Source organism: Larus michahellis, chromosome 4, assembly GCF_964199755.1.
Source record: "Larus michahellis chromosome 4, bLarMic1.1, whole genome shotgun sequence".
Classification (NCBI taxonomy): domain Eukaryota; kingdom Metazoa; phylum Chordata; class Aves; order Charadriiformes; family Laridae; genus Larus; species Larus michahellis.
Window position 1 is genome coordinate 16441569 of NC_133899.1, and position 22092 is coordinate 16463660.

The following is a 22092-nucleotide window of genomic DNA, read 5'->3' on the forward strand; positions in this document are numbered from 1 at the left end:
TGCACCGTATCAAATCATGTCTCAGTATGCCACTTGTGTCCTACTAATTAGTACCTGATACTATAATGGAAAACCAAGGAAAAGCTGCTATAGCTAACTGTACTTTGAAGGAAAAAAGAATTTGTTTTAAAATGCTCAGTGCACTACCTACCTCACTGAGCTGAGGTGCTCAGCTCCGCTTGGGATGGTGCTGGAGCCGCAGTGCTGCTCCACAGCTGCCATTTAGAAGACCTGAAGACCTGCACACCAAGTTTGCATGTGTTCGCTGTCTAGAAAAATACTGCTACCCAGTATTTCTCTGGTTAATTTCTTTTAATTTCCTGAGTATTGTACTACTACTATTACTAATAATGCAGAAAAAGTCTTACCTGTGACTGTAAAAGGAATGCTCTAAATTTAAGTGTTTTTAAAAATCTTAATCTTATTGCAAGTACTTAAATACTTATAAAAATACTTGGAAAAGATTTACTAATATGTGTTACCTATTTGCAGTGCGCAAAGGGTTTTTGTTTTTTTTTTTTTAAAAATTGAGTTCTTCGTTTGCAATAAGATATTATTTGAATGTTTAAAAGCTAAAGCTGAGCCCTCCTGTGCATCACTATGGGGAAAAAAAAAAAAAAGATGCTCGGAACATCTCACTCAACGTTTTTATCCCACCAAGGTTTATCCCCAGCGGAGCCGAGCCCCGCCGAGCGGGGGCAGCGGGAGCGCTGCCGGTACTTCCAGAATTCAGTCACAAGAGGGCAGTGCCTCTACCGGCTGGAAACGTCTTGCCTGAGCCTAACCCACGGCTTTTAAAAATGAAGATGTAGATTCATATGTGGCTGTAGAGGTATTGTAGTTCCACACACCCCCCCTTTTTTTCTTTTCTTAGGGCTGATCTTAAAACTGCTTTTGGGCTGACGTAATTAGGTAGCTCGGCGCTGCATCGGTCCAGCCCGCAGGCGTTCCCAAACCCGCACAGTGCATAGCACCGGCAACGGAAAATTGCCCTAACGGTCAAATTTTGCAGCTGCTTGACCTGGGCATAGAGAAATCTGATAGCGGAGATTGTTATTTATTAATCAATTTTATCAATCAATTAACTGAAGAAAAATCTGGAGGTATTTTTGGGTCTAACTAGTCTCCATACGCATTAATAACTGCAAAGTGAAGCGATCCTGTGCATGTCCTGTCCCTGTACATGTATGACTCTCTGTGGCCCCGTTTGGTTGTTACCATTGATGCTCTTACCTGACAATCGTGAAACTCCAGATTCCCCCCGGTTTGCTGCTGTAACAGTGGGTGAGCCGCAGCCCCACTAACACTGCGATGGGCCCCCTGCCCACACCACGCTTCTGGGCTCTGCTCACAGGACTGGTGACACCCACGTTTCAGTATATACCACCTGCCCGCCTCTCTTGAGGCAACCCTCAGCTCAAAAGGTGTCATCTTATGATGTCACATGGGTTATGTGACATAACACATTAGGGGGTTTTGGGTAGCAAATAAGGGGTTTTGGGTTTTTCTCCCTCCCCCTAACTTCTCCTTAAGCCCTGGTTTAGGCAACAGAGTACTTTGGGGGGGGGGTAGTGGTGGAATATGGCCATAAATCCTCTTGAACTTTGCTGCTTTGTGCTCAGCCCAGCTCTGGGGAAGGACAGCCCTGCCCTGGGCTCTCTCTGCCTGGTGGGAGTGACAGAAATACAGCTCTTGTAAGCGCGACACCCCACTAACAGATGGGCAGCCCCAGTTTAACCAAAGGCTTTGCAAACTTCCCACCTTCAGGTTTCCACTTTTTCAGGAGTCTTCTCTTCCCATCCTACTTATCCTTCATTTTCAGATGATTCCCGGTTCCATGAAGAAAAGAGACATCTGGGAATGTAAGGATAATTGCATGTAAGTTACAGAGTAATTTCTTTTTAAATAGTCTATAAATTACCTGGATTCACTTTCACTTTCTAACGAGACCAGTTTGTATATGCTAGCGCTCACATATTAAGATGCTATTCACTAGGTAGCAGATCACATTCCACACTGCATGTTGTTTTTTATTTAACCATGCAAATTTCCCACCTACCAAAGTAATTTGCAAAGGTAATTTTGTTGCTACTCATCTATTACAATAAATCAATGAATAAATAAATTATAATGCAGCAATTAAATGTATAATGAAATGGACAACAACTATTAATAAATGCAGAGCTAGTTGCCCAAAGGTGAGCAGACTTCCCCTCTCTTCTTACGAGTCAGGTAATGATCCTTCTATGACGGAGGAACAAGCAGCTGCTAAACATGCAAATGAAACCAAGGGATAGATGAGTTCACACTGTAATGCTGTTCTTCAGCCTCATTATTACTGGCCCATTATTGGTTCTTCTGTGACTTTTCCTCAGAATATTTAAATGCAATTATTTTTAAACATCCTTCTGCCAAATGACTGTCTGACTGAACCCAATGGTGTTGCTGAGCTGTTGGCTCCCTTCAGTAACCAAACTGCGGCAGCACAACTGAGTTTTATCCCAGCACAGCTATTAAAAAAAACAATGCTGAGCTGCAGGAAAAGTCAAAAGAAATGCTGAAATTCCATGAGGAACGGAAGTTCCTTTTTTTAAAAAAATAAAATTCAGCATTATTAAATACCAAATCTGAACAAAACAATACAAGCAGGGTATAAACTGATGTATCTTCTGATTTTAAATATGGCTATAAATTACAATATCACTACTGCTCTCAGTAGTTTGCTATTGCCATAAGGAAAAAGCAGAATGATCTTAATGCCTTTTTGCCCCTGAGTTCTTCCTGCTGTAGTTGGCATGCTCTGGGATGCTTTGTGTTTTTCCATTCCTCTATGTCTTCAATATTTTTTTCCTATTCAAAATTAAGTGCCAGAGAATTACCATTTCATAGGAACATGCTTATTGTTTTCTTCAATAGCCTCAACAGTGGATCCTTGGCCATTTTACTGCTACTCTTCCCTGAAAGCGTGCGTGCTCTCTGTGCCTCACCCCTCCATGGTTGTGTTTACCCACACGTATGCTCCACCACCTGAGATCACGTTATTCAGAAAATTTGTTTTTAAAGGAATGATTGATTCATTTACTGGTTTTGTCCCAGGCTGACCTGACTCTGGCAAAAATGATCTGTTAACATGGGGCTGAAAAGATACAGCACTGCCCAGAACATCACGGTGTTTATCTAAAACTTTCTTATATTTAGAAGAATAAGGGTTTTCTTACCTCCTCTCACTGCCCTCCCCTGCCCCTTGCATACAGTGTGAGAATTTCAAGGGCAGCTCATTAGTTAGCAGAGACTCCAATGAAGCTACAGTGGCTGATTTATTGTAATAGATGGCAGGAAACGGAATTATCTTAGCAAATTAGTTTGGCTGATAGGAATGCTGGCGGGCAGATAAGACGCAGTGGTGACGCCTGACCTGACCTGCACACGCTTTTGAGGGAGTTGCGCTGAGTCACAGTTGAGGATGAGTTGCGACACTTAGCAGAAAGTGCTCAGAAGACCATACAAGGCAGCCATGGACGCGACCAGAACCCTGTGCTACCTGGAAGCACTGTCCTTGAGACTGCCCGGCTGCCCTGCAGCTTCTGGCCAAGGTGGGAACTATTAGCTGAGCCATTCATAGTTTTCATACAATTCAAACACTCAGCAGGAGGCTGTTTCACAGAGGAAGCTGGACAAGTTTTTTTTTCAACTCGCATACTGCAGTCACAGAAGTTCAACTGTATTTATCAACCCTAATGAAGCAGTTTCTTTGACTTTCCATTGCTGCACCTGCCTGGGTCTTTAAACCCCCGCAGCAGCTGGCATGAGGGGGACCTATGGCAGTCAGTTGACCTATGGAGCTTTTACTAAAGATACATAGTCTTATATGGGCTCTCTCATGCAGATAAAAATCAAAAGTACCTAACTTTCCTCCAACAATTGACTGACTACTACCACTTTTCCTCTTTAGACAGGAAAAAAAAGAAATCCCACAGCCTTTAGTAAGTTCACAGTATCTGTTATTCAGCACTGAACGCAGCAGTGTGTACAAGCTGTTTAAAACCAGGCAGAAAAAAAGATACATGTAGACATAAAAAGCTTATGTCTCAGAGGAATTTAGTTTGGGAACTGTCATTAACTGCATGTGTGTGTGAGAGCACAGCAGTGATAAAATGAAGCAAGAGCTGCCTGCTGTACTTCATCTTGCTGTTGCTCCCTGGAGCGTGATGGCCAGGGCGGGGACTGTAAGACAAAAGCCTTCAGGTGACATTGTTGGTGCTCAGAAGACATTAAATGATTATAACATTTTCTAAGCAGGCATCAGATGTGCCTCCAACTTTATGTTGTGCTGCTGAGGATGGCATGAAGAATTTTTCAGCACTAACTTTGCCAGTGGGTCCCAAAGGATCCTCCTCTGGGCAACTGACAGTTTTAATGTGTTTAATCCTTTAGTAGCAATTACTCCCAAGCCCTGGGACACCCCCAATTTGGTCAGGGATGCTGACTGACCTTACTGACAAAAATTTTGGAGCTTAGTGGAGCAACTGATTTTATGCACTAAGTCAAGTCTCCATAAGCTCAAAATGGCAGAGTTGTGAAAGAATTCATCATAAAAGCAGGCTGAGAAATGTCCCAGTCCCCGCAGATACTGGTAACAGTGGGTGGTCAAAGCCTTGCCGATTGTGGGACACCTGGATTAACATATTTATCAACAGTGTGTAGAAATGAGTGAATAACAGGAGTTTTGCACTGTGGTTAGTAGCATTCATCCCATCTTTGCAGGGGCCGGGAAACTTGTTAGACCTTCTACAGGCAGAACCAATGGCCACCTCTTTTAGTTCTTACAAGGAGCATGGGGAAATTAAACGATAAACATGGAGAGAAATGCAATGATAAACATGGAGAGAGGGGGAAAAAATGAACCCCTTCTGCAAGGTAAGAACTCAGTGATAAATAGATCTGTGCATATTTCTCAGTCTCATTCCTCACTTGCCAAGTCTGATGCTATTTTCATTAGGTCATGTTACCATACATGTCATTTTATACAAAGGTGCAGTATATCACAACTGAAGGTTGAGGTGCTTGTAGTGAACACAAATGAGCTTGTAATGGTCCATCTGCTTTGATTTTATTTAGTGATCCCTCAAGGGCTGGGAGCTAGAGTGAGAATAACAATGCTTCAACCCATCTGCTATTGTAGTACCAGCTCCAGTTGAATTATCACATGTTCTGAGTGGCTGGCATATGCTGTGACATAAAGCTACAAGAAAGTGTTGCTCTCCAGCTGTTGCGTTGACAAATACTTTTCAGCCAGTCATTAAGTTCAGCTCAATAACCAGGGGGAAACTGCAGCTAAAAGTTGATTATTATTTTATTTTATTTTAAGCATTAGAAATCACCAGTACAATATATTTTATTTAAAAATGTGTCACTAAGGGCACACATTGTATAGGAGCTCTAACAATAAAAATTTCTCTGTGATGCCCATAAATTTTTGTGTTATAGGATTGGACGGGCATCTCTGTAACTGACAGTGTAAATCTCAACAATGAAACTATGGCTAACCTTGTTTAAGAAGCAGCACATCTGAAGCTGTGTATGTATAAACTTGCTGGCTTAGTGCTGCTATTGGTCATGAGCACGCCTGACCACAGAAAGAATGACTTAGAAAGAGAGTCTGATCTGATTATAAAGAGATTGTGATCATTGCTACGTGCAGTGATGGATAACGAGATTGTCTTCAAATTGAGGAGGAAAGCAACTAGAGACCCTTGTAGAGACATTTACCTGGTGGATGCAACAGGTTCGGATGGCTCATCTGGCATTGCACCTCAGCTGGGCTGCAAGTTGTGATTGCTAAAAGTGGCCACTAATTTTGCCTTTACTCCTACTGTTGGTTGCCTGCTGAAGAGTTCAGCAGGCTCTGGAGGCACGCTAATCTGTGCCCACATGGGATACTTGCTTCAGAGCAAGTCTCGGAAGAGTGTGGATCTCTGCTGACAACGGTCAGATTATCCCCTTCTTCCTCTCTCCACCCTGTCCTCTCGGGGCTGCTGTGGTATGTAATCCACAACTGTGTCTGGGAACAAAATAAGAGGAAATTCCCATAGGTTCAAAGGCCAGATGTATGTAGGAAATGTGAGGTCCCCTGCACAGTCTAATGTTCCTCTCTTTCTGTGGACAACATACCCAGAGAGGGCACATGCCTTTTCGGCACCACTCAGCAGATGCAAGATCGATGAGAACAAAGCAAATAAAATCTGTTCTTGATATTCGAAAACACTCTCCAGAATTCTCATCCCTAATCTGAGATAGTCCCACTGTGGGTGGAGAAGGGATTGGTGAGGGGTTACAGCCAGGAGACACTAAATGGTGGTAGGGAACGCTCAGTGCTGCCGCTCCCCCAGGAAGGCAGGGCAGGCTCTCCGGAGCATGGCTCTTGTGCATTTCTGTTAACCGTTGCATTAGGGATTCAGTTCTTAAATATGACTTACGCCTGTATTTTGTCTCAGAAAAACAATAGGCACTGTTCATACTGAAGCATTTCAGCTCTAGAGGTTTATATTTCCTATTGTATCCAAAGACCTGTGGGTGCCAGCTGTCACTGGTGCTACCGTTGTATTATGATCCCCTGGCTAGTGCAGGAATTGTTGATTACGTTGCCTTTTGAATCAGTTGATTACCATGAATAATAGGCCAAAAAGGCTGTCAGCATTTTGACTTTAACTATAACTGTTACAATTAATTATGGGTTTAATTAGCATATATGCCTAGCAGTAGAGAATATAATACTTCATGGGTAACAGATGATCCTGCAGCTGTAACGTAAAGTGTGATACAGGTTGGGATACAGATAGTTATTAATAAATGGCTTCTATTGTTTGAGGTCCTTATTTATACAAATTAGCAGGCACGACATAATCAACCCAAACTGTATAATTTATAATAATTGATTTCATTTTGACTGACCACCAGTCGGCCTACTACATGCCCTCAGAAGAAAAATAGCCCTATTAGGATAAGTTTAATCCTAAACATAGCTAATGAATCCTATTACTTTAAGGTCATATTTGAAGCTTTTGTTAATTGTCAGAACCATTTTAAATTGATTAGAGTTAAATTAAATCAATGTAATGTTTAGAAAAACAATATTTCTAATGGATGAGGCCAAGCTGACCTCGAATAAACATATTTATCAACCGATTTCAGTGAATGAGAAGGCTAGCAGCTGGGCTCATAATTCACGATTGTCTATAATATGGGAAATGTCACTATCTAGGCAATTAATTATGTCAGGTAATAAATCTGTTGCTCACAGTTGAGCATTTGCCAGTTGGGGTGACAATCCCCTCAGCAAGATTATGATGTTTAGAGACTCTCTCCTTCCCCAAACGCACACTTTGCTGTATCTGAACAACTGCATACAAGTTTGGGGAGAATGAATATGGTGTTTTCATAACTGCCAATTACCTGATGACATGCCAGACCGCGATAACTTAGTATGGAATCATTTCTCTACAAGGTCATTTCAAATAACATGGATTTTCTATAAGGAAAAAGTTTTGCCAAACTATGTAAGAACATTTCCCAGGCTGGAGAAGTCAGAAGCTACTAATAGCTCCTTACAGACCACTATTAAATGATTAGTTTGCAGTAAATATGTTGAGTAGCAAAATTTATAATGATCTGAGAGAAAATTGTTTTGTACAAGCTTGAGATTGAAAGAAATTCAGAATGGGTTAATATGAAGTAGGTTACATGATATTTCACAGGTAATGACGGGTACAGTTTAATACAACAGGACACAGGAAAGATGATACACAGAAGTAGGATCAGTTTAAGGTTAATCATGCATTCAGCAGCTTTGGAAAATGTCTAGCATTATCGCAGACAAATGACACAAAACACCTGTTCTCTGTTCAATATTTTGTCAAAAAAAGAGCAAAGGTAAACTAAATCTTCATAAAGAAAGGGGGAGAAAATGGTATAAAAATGGCACAGCAGTAACCAGAGACAGATAAATTCTCATTTGTATAGTAATAAATGTGCAGCATGAGCTGTCTTGTGTTGAACAGATCACAGAAGAAAAGACTGAATATAAGTAAAGTAATACAATATTTCTACTGAAAAAGGGTAGGATAAGAGAGGAAAAATTCACTAAATTAAAAAGAATCTGGAGCAGCTCAAAAAGATTCCTACCATTTTTGGGGGTGCTTTACTTATTCTCTAGAACTAGAATTTCCATTTTGCCAGTGGATATGAGATGATGCGCTCTGGTCAGCATGGTCAAGCAGCACTGTGTTTGCAATGGGTGAATCATCTTCTTACTGGAGGCTATCCTGCTTTTCGAGCATCAGCTGTTTTTTATATTTTCAGGTTCAGCCATAAGCTTCAAACTGAATTTGACCATTAACCTTGAACTGTGCTAATAAATGGTCATATCCTGACAATCATACTCAAAAGTTAATAAAGCCTATGCACTTGAGATTTTGCACATGGGAGGTACAATGCACTAGCAGGTACGCACTGCACTTGCCTGTACATCATCAGCATTTTGGAAGCAAAGTGTTGGCTTCATAAATCAGATATGTGTCTTCAGTGAACCACATCGAATGACTCTTAGCAGCCACGGGTATGTTATGAATTGGCCTTTTTTGCCTGAAGTGTATCAATAGCTTCATAAAGAGTAGCTGTGAAAATAAGAAGTACTCAAATGCAAGTCGTAAGCTTACATATGTTATGAACAACAGATACATAAAAAGGCCTATCCGTCATAATACAAAAATAGCCTCCTATGAGAAGAAGAAAATACAGATGATTTCTAGGTGCTCAAACAAGGCAGAGCATGTTCACTAAAAGGTCCTGCCAGCAGGTGTTTTAGATCGTTCCATAGACAGACACTTACGTCTTAGGAAATAAGAAACATAACTGGAGGTCATACAGTGGGATTAGACCCTTCATACGAAGCACCCACAACTCCACCCCATGGACAGGGTGCCTTGATCTCTGCTGCTCCTCTTACAGAGGCTACAAGCAAGCCCCAGCCCCACACTCAGTCTCCCATGATGGGAAATGGTTCGATTCGCACATGCCATGAGTTTGCTTTGAGGGCTGGCCTGCCTGTGTTGGTGCTGTGAGAAGCAGCTGCTCAGCCACCACGTCTGATCTGGTTGAGCACAACTCATCAGAGTGGCTAAAATCCAGCTTTGCTTTCGATTTGGGCTCGACTCTTAGATTAAGCTATTTGTGTTACTGAGAATAAGACACCATAGTGAACACACAGACTTCATTTACAGTGGGCTGAAGCTGCCATGTGACTTCAAATCTCTGGCAGATACTTTGCAGATACTACTTGCAATTAAGCATTTAAATAGAAATTGGTTACATTTGTATATAACTTATCAGCAGGTTTGGAAGAATATGAGAAAATCAAACCATCAGCTGTGAAACACTACACTGGAGAGCTGCTTTAGGATATTAAGACAATTTGTGTGTGTGTCTGTGTATGTGTGAGAAAGAATGAGAAACTGTGTTTGTAAGTGTGGATATAATTACTATTTCATTTCTGGGGTAAAAGTCAGTCCCCGTCCCTGCCCCCCCACCCCCCCCCCCTTTCCGTTATGGCAAGGAAAATTGCTCTTCTAACCTGTCTTCAAAATGTAATAACTTTACTTGCAACCAACCACTGTAGACCCTGACTGGACTCTGAATTATTACCGTGAGATGAAACATTTCTTTAACAAAACTGAGTCCTTTAATATCCCCCATCTCTGTTATTAGATGGACAAATGAATTTTACTTTGAACATAACATGTGGCATTGTCTGAAAATTGCCGGTATGAACTGAAGTTGGCAGGTATTTTCTTGCTCTCCTCGTCAGTGATTGCCATTTATTATATGTTGCACCTTTATCTGTCAAATACTGCAGAGCGCTATATTGATTTGTGTCTGCCGCAAAGCAAAGGTCACTTTGATCAACATACTACAAAACCAGAAAAAGTAGGGTTCTGACATTTCATTACCTGGGAAAAAAAGGACTAAAATAAATAAGAATATGTTTGAGAACAGAGCACTTCAATATCACAGTGTGCAGTAACTGTAATTAACAAAAGAACTGCTCTATTGAGGTTAAAGAGAAAAAAGAGAAAGCAGGTTTTCTTGCAGGGACTATTCTTTACATGACTGGTTCTGTAACATTACAGCTGTGATCTTACTGAAGGGTTACATTCATTACAAATCAAATACATTGGCTTCTCAGATTCAGACTTTTAATGAGCAATAAAACTCAGGAACTCTTTAGGAATTGGGGAAGATTTTATAAAACTTCTGATTTTGTCTAAAAAACCCGAATGAGACTGGGACTTTCTGTGCTATGCCCAGATGAAGAGATGGTCCCTACCTTAGGAATGTATAGTCTGAAGAGATAAAGCACGGGCGAAAGAACTGGACCCACTGCTACATGCGGCTTGCCCAAGGTACACAAGGAGTGAAAGGCAGAGCCAAAAATTAAGCCCAGATCTACATTTTCTAATTCTAGTTCCCAACAGCTTGGTTGTCTTTCAGAACTAGCACACAATTTAAAGATTTGTAAGGAAAGCAGTGCCCCAGGTGACCCAGTCTTGTTATTTTTCTTCATGTCTTTTGGGCAACCCCTATATATTGCTTCACTGGGATCAGCAGACACTTCGCCTTGTGTAAATGAAATAGGCCAAACACTTCTGTGGAAATTTTTAATTCTTGCAGAAACTTCTGTTTTACATTTTGGGGATTTGCTTTTAAAATCAGTGTAGTTCCCCATCCCTTTCCCTGTAGTTTCTTGCTTGTTTTCTGCAAGAAAACCTGCTATTTTATTCATAAAGCATCTATTTTTGCCAGTAAACATAATAATTTTGTAGTTTGTTTTTTTTTCTTTTTTTTTTTCCCGTGTGGCACCCAGATGCCTTCACTCAGGAGCTGAGCTGCAAGGCTGGGCTTTTGCTGGAGCTGGATCTGGTACTTCACATCCCTGGTCTTTCTACACAGAAAAATGAATCTCTGATCTTACAAGTATTACCTGTATATATTGCTCTACCTGAACACAGGCAATAAAGTGCCCAAACTGCTTTACCATTATTACTGCTGTGAAGTTTTCTTTTTTTCTGGTTTTATATATAGCGTTTAGTTTTTCACCTGAAGTCACACTTGCATTGAAATACAGCAAGCAGTTACACTTACAATCTTCTGTTATACCTACGATCACTAGGGTGCATATCACAGCTTGCATGGCATATGGCAGTGCTTATCATGTCAATAACAAAATCTGAATAATGCAATTCTTGGTTGTAATTATCTTTTATTATTACCAAGGGTCATTCCTGGGCTCTTCATCCTTTCATCTCATGTGGAATTTTGGGCTTCCTTATTAATTAAATAGCCAGTGTGATTGAATTAGCCAATTAGCTCTGCCTGAAGGGATGAGCATTGATCCAAACAAAGGGCCTGATTCCACAAACTCGTTGCTGGGAGGGACAGTCCTGCAGGGAGCTGGCTGGCAAGAGTGGGCTCGTAGGACTTGGCAAACTATTGTTTGCCGACCCCAGTTAATTTGCAATTATTAGGCCAGGTAAAAAGTTTTTATTTGGACACTTTCCTGCTAGGAAAGTGCTGCTTATCAAACACAAAACCTTCTACGGGGATGTTTGATTTTATTAGATATGATGTGTTTGAAAAAAAATCAGATATTGCTATATAGTGTTCTGAGGTTAGCTGTATTCTAATTTAAAATTTGTAAAGTTTAAATTGAGAATGGGTACAAAACCTTTTAGCATTTAGGGGAGGAGTCCTGACTGTTCCTAGATATTGGAACAGTTTTGCTGTAAAATTCTGTATCACAGAAAACATCTCACTAATCAAAAAATTAGACTCTGTCTTCAACAGTTACTTCAACAAGACAATGTATGTTCCCTAATCCTAAAGCACAGATTAAAATCCCACATGGCACCAGGGCCACGCATCTCTCGGGTATCTGTACCTAAAAGGCATGTTGGATATGTATGCAAATGCAGCTCATCTCTCTCATGCTCCACCATTCTCACTCCCTTTTTTCCTTCCTTTATCTTGACATGTTCACTATTTCTTCTGCACTGTTCTTCATTGAATAGCAGATCAAACTTCAAAGCAACTTTTAGTTTGAAATTTGTTTCCAAGCTCTAAGCTATTTTTTTTCTGACAGCAGTGGATAAGAAATTGTCACTACCACTAGTGACATGTCATCAAGAGATAGAGGAATAACAGATGGGCAGCGGTGAGATAGCAGGAAGTAACTTCTTTAAAAGACTGTGTTGATATCACCAACTATGAGAGCAGAGGTAGAATGACCCCCAGAAGGGAATCCAATCTGCTCAGCTCTTTCTGACTCACAGGTGTTTTGTCTTATTTACTTTTCTACATAGATCGTATTAGATTTATGATTGTTTGAAGTTTTAAAACCGCTATGTTATAATTAACGGGAACTATTCATAAGAATTAAGAAAAGGACGAATGGATTTAGTCACTATCCTCAGGGTCTAAATGATACCACTAAAATGGTAACTAGGATTGCTGATGTAACTAGTGTGGCTGAATGCCATTAATAAGAGTCAAAAATCCTTGATTGCAATGTGAGATCAATGGGTTATGACATTTTGATGTCAGGCTGATGGATCTGACTTTCTAAATGAAGAATGATTGATTATGGCTCTTCGAAAGTATGGCTCATTATCAGCATATCTGGGCAACTCTTGACACCAACCATACATAACACCCATTATGGTATGTCAAAAGTCATTGCTTTGGGTGGGTGGCCATGACTTCTGAGAAAATTAATTGTTCTGATTACTGTAGGATATTACAGTATATTGCATAAAACAAAATAGTGCATGGCATCTATGAGGAAAGGATCATAGAGGCAAAGACAAGACAGTAATTTTTTTAGCCCTAAGTGCATTTTGTATGTAACAGATGGTCCACACAGCCTATAAGAAACCTGTCCTTTCTGATGGTAGTAGGAAAATTATACAGAGCACAACCTGGGCTTCATTTGCTGCCTTTTATACAAGTCTATGAATTTGTCTTCCAAACAGAAATGACACAGACCCATATGAAAACAGATATATTGATTTCAAAGAAAGCTGAGTTAGTGTAAATTACTTTTGAAAATCTCCTGCTATGCTGCAATTTTTATATTTCACATTTTGAAAAAAAGCGTCGGTGTTTTATTTATAGTACATTCAGTCCAACGTTTTGCTCCAGAGTGTAAACTCCATTGTGTAAAATTTTGTACAGTAGATAACATGGACACTGTGATGGAGAACACAATAGAAGTAGGACATAAAAATATTCATGGTAATAAAACAACGCCTGAACAGTCCAGCCTAATACCCCATTCTGTACTGAGCACTACTTTTGAAAGAGGTTGATATTACAAAAGAAAATGCTAAATATAATTTTTAATAGTTGTATTAAATGTGGTCTGTCAACCAATACATTATGTTTTATTGTCTCCATCAGAGTTCTTGGAAAAGCTCTGGGCCACTGAAGGAAAAACAGTCACAGCAGAAATTTTTGCCACAAGGTCTGACAGAGTAAAAACAGAAAAAAAACAGGAAGAGACAGATTTATCTCAGGAGACAAAGCAGGCAACTACCCTCTGCTACTAGCTTCTGAATCACTAGATGTAGGGTATGCAGGATTTCAAACAGGCATTTCAAACAGTTTCAAACCACCACATTTAACATTATATTAATTTGGCTTGGGGACATCATAACGTATTGACTTTCCATCTAGGACACTAAGACATTAGACAATTACAAGTTCAATAATATCACTAATTCTGCCAAGTCTTGCCAATTATTCTGTCTCCCAAAGGGCAAAGAATACAGAAATGCTTCATACTGAGAAAATTACCATTTTTACAAAAAAATAAAGGAAAAAATATTGTGAAGAAATACTCTTTTAAACCAGGGAAGGATCTGCTGAAAGAGACTTTTTTTCCCCTTCTGGAAAAAAAATTGATGTCTGTCTGAAATAAGGTGGCACTTATTCAGGGGGAATTTACTTTAGAGTGCCTTCTAGTAGGAGCTGGACTTCAACTTGCGGCTCAGTTTTGGAAAAGTCAAGTCTTAAAAATAGCTAACAATTACTTAATAAATAGTAACAATTACTAAGCAATCATTTTGCAAAATCCTCTCTGTTTTGGAAGGTCAGCAAAATTTTCAGGGAATTGTGATTTAGGCATACCGTTTTTTTTAGGCATACCGAACGGTGTTTCAGAAGAGGCAATTTCCAGCACTTGCTGTGCTTGTTGACCTGCTGTTTCTGATGACTAAATAGGAGGTCTCTCTTGGCTTTACAAAGTCATATTCACATATATGGTGTTGACTAATACTTACATGCAACACAACTTGCTACTGCTCCGAATTAGGGCTGAGCACACACAAAGCGCTCTGCTCCATTTTCATCTGTTCTTACTTTATGTCTATACTGATTAGGGCAAAAGATTACACAAATCACAGGACAGTGGAGATTTGTCCTGGATCTCTGTTGCTGGAACATCACCAGCCAGCAACATCTGGATTTTTAGTTACTGTAAATCAGTATAATTATGAATTAGTGTTTTCAGGATAGCGATTTCTTGGGACTTTATCAGATCTTAAGAAATTCTACTAATCACCATATCATTGCAGAGAAATCCTAGTAAGCAAATCCTGGATCAGGCCCTAAATGTCAATTCAGAGTCATAGCACTGTAGGCTGTCTTTTTAATTAGGTTTCTTTTCTGGGAAAAAAAATAATAATTGCAAAATATGCCCAAATCCGGTAGATTTGATGTGATGAACAGCTTGGAAACTACTAACTGAAACCTTCTAAGCAGTTCATCAATTACTGAATTTAAGGCAAAATTTTTCTTCATAGTTAGTGGAGAAGTCTGTTACCATTTAATAGTGAAGGTACAGAATATTAATAGTGGGTTTATAGAAATTGCCCCAAACATCTACAGACTTCACTGTTGCATGTTGTCCAGCTGTGGCAGTTTGAATGCTTTATAGAAGAGAACATAGCTCTTCATAATTTTTAAAAATAAAAGGACAGTGAATTGGTTTACAGCAGCTGCAACACTGGGGCTCCTGGAGAGCTCAGCAGAGCTTGTGTTGCCTCAGGAGGGTTTGCAGGCTCCTCTCGCACCCCTTCCCAGCACATCCCTTTGCTAACCTCCCCCGGAAGGGACCTGCACCCGATGCCTGCCCGCTGTCACAAGGTGCACTGTTCTTCTGGAGCTGTGTAGCTGGTATTTTGCCTAAGTCGTCCCTAAGGCAATGACATAAATCCTCCAAAAAAATAGCTTAAATTCAGCCACAAGTCCTTTCTCCCTGAACTGCTTTCCTTCTACCTGCTGCATATTAATTTATTTTTTTTAGTAATTCTCCTTTTTGGTTTTACCTTCTCTGGAATACATCTGTATAATTTTTATTCTTCAAAGTCAATAAATTAATAGTCAGTGAAGTTTCTGAAATGGCTGGCCATGAGAGGGGCTTGATCTCACCAATACATAGCCAAAACTGCCTGACACCACTTGTTGAAAAGGAGCAGAGTTTATCATATATGCTGAGCATCACTGAAGAGCCTGTGAACACACTTTAAAGAAGACAACTGCATGTACTGCTCAGACTGTAAAAAATACAACAGAAAAAAATCATGTAAAAACTACCTACTACTGTTAACATCTTGTATTTACTTTTAATATTTTCCCCATAACCATTCAAGCTCCTTAACTTAATATGGCTCATTTGGAAACGATGGTTTGGTTTTTGTATTGACTTGACAGTTATGTATTTGGCATATATAAGCTATGGCTCAGCAAACAGAAAGAAAAAACCAAGGCACAAAATACCATCTGTTGTGCACAAAAATGCGCATCAATGGATTTTTTGCATGACGTAGGTTTAACAACTAGAGAAACAATATTTCAACAATGCGATTCTCAAACTGTGTTCCAGAGACCACTGCTGGTCCAGGAAATGGTGCTACATTACTTGCCAGGGATACCAAGGAACGTGTCTGTTACAAGTGTGCCGGTGTGCATGCAGAGAGGCCAGACATACCGAATGACGGACAGTGAGGTGCAGCTGTAGACCATGGACACATTCATGGCAGTTCATAGACCCACAAACGTCTAAATGCAGGATCAAGTTTATAAACAAGTAAAGACTGGCTTAGGACTGTATTCCAAGTGCTGTATAGCCTTGATCACCTTTGAACTGACTCTTTATGGAGCCAGTTCAATGTGCTTTCCAGTATGAAATATCTTCACCTATGCCAGTAACACTTGGTAAAGGCAGACTTCGAAAACACCAAGCCCTCAGCTTACTGAGTGAGGTAGCTCATCCCAAGACTCCCAGTTTTCAGTTTTAGGCAGTATTTGGCTCTCAAACTTTCACGGAATTGTGAGCTCAGGGTGACCAAAGGAGCTACTTCGATCTGCAGAGCACTTGGGACAATTACCTTATCGCCTTACTCATTTCTGTGAGGTGTTAACCCAGACATCCAGGCATGGTAATTTAGATGTCATGAGGAGTTATTGAACTCCTCATGTAAGAAAGATCTGTACAATTTGCTGTGAGTGACAGCTCATCTTAGTGTCACAAGGGGGTGATAGCTGGATGATAATGCCACTTGCTTGTTTCTTCCCCCATCAAAAAGAAGAAAAGCCTAGCAAGACAGGGAAGCCCCTAGCAAAGCACCACAGTCATTTGTTATATTGATGATTATTTTTTATTTTTTGGACTGTAAGGATGTTTTGTGCTTGGTGCCGTACAACTGAGGAACCAAAGATGACCCTTTCCTCAAAAAGCTTTCAAAGAAAAACAGTGCTAGCCACAAAAAGATGGACTAACACAGTCCTGGTCAATATAGTAGTCTGTGAATTAAATTTTTGCATTTTGCGTAGTGTAAAATGAGTGTCAGTTCTGATTAGCTGAGCTTGGTTTGAAAGCTGGAAGAGTAGCACTGCCAGCACGAGCTGGAGAGCAAGTCAAAGACAGGATAGAGTTGCGTAATTATCCAAAGAGTTGGAAACAAACAGAAGAGTCTCCTGTGCAGTAAACTAGTTCCTGCTCTCTCCACATGCTGACTCCTGTGACTTTAACCACTGTGTTGATGAAGTAATTTGAAAGGAGTGCTGCTTCTCAAAGGTGCAAAGTTAAGTGTAAGATTTAGAGAAGAAGGCCAATTCCAGTTTTAAGACATCATTAGCTCTTATTCCATGAAAATTCCTTCTAGCCACTTATTCAGTCCAATGAGGAATGAAAACAAGTAATCCAGGGGCTATTACTTAGGCCACCACTTGAGTGTTTCAAGGCTATAACTTATAGATGTGATTTTCCCCACCCCCCATCCCATCCCACAGAAAACTTGTGATTTTATGTGCTTTTTTATGCATGTATTAAACAAATGGCACAGCTGAATAGCTTTTCTTAAAAACTGGACATTCACCAAAAAGAAGTTTGCCAGCACAGACAATTAGGCTTTCTTCTTTTAACAATAGATTGACTGACTGGCACATTTGAAATGCGAGCGTATTTTTTATTCCTCCGTTCACCCTTTGAGCTGATAAACATGAACAATGGGAAACAGCTGGGACAGGAAAACATTTTAGTTTGTATTTTCAAAGCAAGCAAGAAATAAACCCATCAGTGGGAGCCAGATCACATCTTCTGCCTTAGGGGTAGTCAGCAATTGGGGGGAAAAATACGATCCATATTTTTAATCAAACATTACATATTTATTAATGTGCAGCTGGCCTATTGTGTGCATGATTTTTTTTCTTTAACGCTGTGCTGCGTCCGTCAGACTGACATTGTTCTGTAACTGACATTACTCTATAAGGATCTGGAAATGCACAGATTTAATAGGAATCATTGAGACAATTGCTTTCTGTATTATTAGGTCTGTGTGACGTAGGTACCATCTGAAATTCAATTTTAGAAGAAAAATAAGATATTGTTCTATCAAGGCAATTTTGTGCACCTGTGATACAGTAAGAACATACACCCCCACCCTCCTATTTTCCTCCTCACTCATCTAACTTCGTGGCCATTTAATGATATGTGCCACTCTTTTGTTAAAAATGTTTGGGCAAATGTATTTTGATGCTTATTGAGATTAAACTTTCAGTACATCTCCCTGGTAGCAAAGGTTGGGCTGTTCATTAGTTGGAGGTTTGGCCTTGTCAGGTTCCATTGACTGTTGGCTAAAAGGATCACTTTATCATCATTTGTCTGCAATGGAGACAGTCTTTATTCAGCCTTGATTCCTCTGGGGTCACAGCTGTCATAACTTCACTTGCTTTATAATGCAGACCCCAGTTTCGCAATCCCCTTAGGTAATTGTCTAATAGATTCAGTTTACCTTAATATAGGTAATATGTTATTTATAAAGAAATACAAGAGAAAGGAAGGGGTGATATTGCTTAAAACATCCCCCTCCTAACCTACTGCTTGGTATCAATTATTTGGAAATTATGTTAAACTCAGTTCTCATTTTGAACCCAAAGGGGAAACATCTCTTTTTTTCCTGAGTTTTACTCCATCTTTTAGCTGCAAATCTTGAGACAGAATCCTCAGGCCTGGTTTTCCACTGGTGAAAGTTGAGATAACTCCACAGATTTTGATGAGGCTGTGGTGTTTTGGAGAAAAAGGTCTTCATTTCCTCTTGTTTTCAAGATCCTGTATCTAAAAGAAGTCTGGGGGAGTTTCGGCTTGTCTTAATTTATTTTTGGGGATTACGTTGGTTTCGAGATTTGTTGCAACACACTAAAAATTTGCAACACAGAACGTACAAAGACATTTCATTGCAAATAACATATTTCATACTTTTTTTGTTCTCTTCATTACCTGTGTGAAACTGCTGCCAGCAACTTTCCATTACAAAAACAGGATTTTCCTCAAAAACATACCAGTTCAGTGGGTGATGCAGGGCATTCCTTGCTAGCTTCTCAACGGGAGCCAACACAAACAATGGAATACTGCAATTCCTTCCTTATACCATACTGAGAACACCATTTGCTCCACTTTCAGTCCCAGGTTTCTGGTTCATTACTGGAGCAAACCCTAGGTATTGGCCCACTGCTCTGCCTGTAGAAGCAGGACTGGGAGCCAGTGGCTGTGCAGGACTGACAGGCAGACGGTATTCAGGCTCCTTGGAGGGGAACGCTGTTCGAAAGGTGGCATCTCCTGCAGTGTCCAGGAATATCAGCACTGGAGCGAAGCACAAGTTCTGGGCCAACAATTTATTTCCTGAAAACGATAGTTCAATTCAACTTGAAACAAGAAGTTTGACCTAAGGTCAACGTGCTGATGTTTTGAGCCAGAAATCAGCAAGGAGAAGGAAGTGCTACCACTGCCCCTGCTTCTCCAAGGGGGGCACCCACCCAGGGAATCTGGGGAGGGTCTCTCTTCTATAGAGCTCATCCGGTTTTGCATCTCTTGACACAGGAACCGAGGAAATGAGATGATTTCCCTCAAAACAAGGGCAAAGAATCAGTTTGTCTCCATTTGATTTAGTAAAACCCGAAATGTGGAATAGGTCATTGTAAGAAGCCCATTTTTGAGTGCCTTGGTAACTGATGCCTTCCCCTTGCAGGTTAGATGTTGTTTTCACAGAAGAGGAGAGGGGCTGACCAGTTTCAACGTTTGGTCTTCTTTAAAATTCCCATTAAAAAATGGGGGGAAAAAGATCAGAGCTTCATTTTCACTTGTACAAACTTTTCTAAAATCTGCTGGCAGCATCAGTTACTGTAAATAATATATACTTCCCATATTTTTTTATTTTATATCTTTTAAGGATTACACAGAAACATTTGTATGCTTCCTAGAAAGTAGTTGCCACACTATGTTCTTACTAGCCCTATCAATGAAGCTTTTCTTTTCACTGTTTGTTTTCAATAGGAAAAATGATGTTGTTAAAGTATCCAGGAAAAACACATAACAGACAGTGCTGAACAAAAAGCCCTAGTACAGAACTACATGGGTCCAGACAGATACCTCTTTGCAGGTAGCTGCTTAAGGGGAGTAATTTCACAGACTTTAATCATTAAAAGAAAGCCTTGATGTAAAGAAAAACATGATAAAAAAATAAAGAAATGCCCTGTGGTGGGAGTCTAATCTTCAAGAGGGAAGTTGTGCTTTCCTTTGCATTTGTGGAAGTTTGTGGATGCTCAGATGCACACAATGGTCCCACACATTCCTCTTCAGGAGGATCCAAACACCAAATTCCCTCCACAATTCACTGACTGACCATTCCTTTTTCAGACTGTTTCCTGAATGAGTGGCTCTATTTTTCAAACGAAACGTATACTCTATCAAATGCATATTATCACAGTAAAATTTCTTCCAAATTCCACTCAGTCATATCTTGTGTATGCACTGGCATGTGTTGAATTTCCCAGCCAATATCTTAACTACAAGCTGAGTTTCACTTAAGCTTCTAATCCAATACCAAAACTCACTGCACTGCAATATCTTAATTAGAGTTGGAGGTTGATAAGCAAACAAGGAATTGGAGCCATAATACTGTGGAAAGTTTCCCTATAAATATTAGCTTTAATTTCTTTTTAATTATTTTTTCCCAAACATCTTCCTTAAAAGAAATTATTTCAAAACGGTTATAGTGAAAGTAAACATGACATAAGGGAAAGAACAAAAAAAAATCCCCCCCCAAAGCAATCTTTTAAAGGGTTGCATAAAAACTGGATATAAATGCCTGTTTCTATGTGTACTGCTGCAGCATCCATGAAAAGAGCCTTTAAGACAACTCATCTTACAAAGGAAAATGTCACTAGATACAGTGTCGATCATTAGGTGTACTACAGTGCATTCGTCTGCTTGTACCCCACTTTGATTAGTATACAGCAAAGATGGCCACAAGCACTCTGAAAGTTTTATTGAGGTTTAAATCTTCATTCAAATGATGTAAAGGGGCATTGAATGAAGATTTAGAACTCTATAAAGCTGCTTGGCAGTGTCTGTGGCAATCTATGCCACATAAAAACTGAAATGCTTCTACTTTGTTATTGAAACATTTCTACTGTAATTCTTTAATATTAGGTAGCAGCCACAGTGTTGGGACATTACCACATCTGGGAGTATTTCTCTTACTGAGGAGCCTGCCTGCTATCAATTGTGCAGGATATTATAGAACGTACACACTGTTGATGTCTAGGAGATAATGGAAGAGGAATTGTTACAGCAATTACATATTATTATGCTTTTCAGAAGATAATGTGGGTTCATTCATGTGAGTATTTTGAACTAGCAAATACCCTAATTGCTTACATGCCTGTTATAATCCTAAATCCGGTTGACATATCTGATGCGTTGTTGCATTTTTATCCAGCCACTTGCACGTGTACTCTTTATGACTTTCCTCTGACCTGCACGAACTGTGCAAACAAGGAACACAAGTGTCTTGTGCATTTCCTTTGCAGTTTTGGTCTAAGTAAACACCCAGGAAAATAGAGAGACAGAGAGCTGTAACAAATGCGCTTTTTTTGTGAATATAGAATTAGCCTGTGCAAGAGCAGGATAAGTGCAAATGATCTGATTATGCTGTAATGACAAATTTATGAAACGAAGAGCATGTGTATTGTTTCAACTGTCCTTTCACAATATATTGGATTGACAGAGAATGTGTGGCAAATTATTCACCCATTCACTTAACCAGAAAACAAAGGGAGATGATTAAGAAGCATCAGTATTCTGAAGCAGCAATCAAACTGACCCAGCCAAGGAGTGAAGAAGAACAGCAAGCCCAGCCAAAAAAATGCTGCAGTTGTCTTGCTTTATAACCACAGGTTTCTCGCCAGCATTGTTTCGTAGACTCTCCTGAGGTAGAAAGCAGGGGGATGGAGATAACAACATGAGAACAGCACGGTGCCTATAGTATTCTCATGTTCATATTGAGCGACAGAAAATGCTTGGGGAAAAGATGTGTGCTTTTATAGATTCTTGCTTAATAATCCACTAGAGGGAGCTTATGTATAACCTCTGCTAGGCCAATTATGTCAAAGAGCTTGGTTTTTGCATAATTAACAAAGATG

The 22092-nt window shown here is 39.9% G+C and overlaps 1 protein-coding gene across 6 annotated transcripts in view; it reads right to left on the minus strand.

Moving 5' to 3' along the window:
* Window positions 1-22092, minus strand: part of SALL1 (spalt like transcription factor 1) — a 248287-nt gene that overhangs the window by 5631 nt on the left and 220564 nt on the right. For 5 of the 6 annotated variants that reach the window (XM_074583110.1, XM_074583111.1, XM_074583109.1 and 2 more), the window contains one exon: window positions 1762-1854. The gene's annotated coding sequence lies outside the window, so the exon portion shown is untranslated. Of the gene's footprint in view, window positions 1-1761; window positions 1855-8549; window positions 8673-22092 lie in introns of those variants that run through there. The other variant, XM_074583106.1, reaches the window with a different exon arrangement.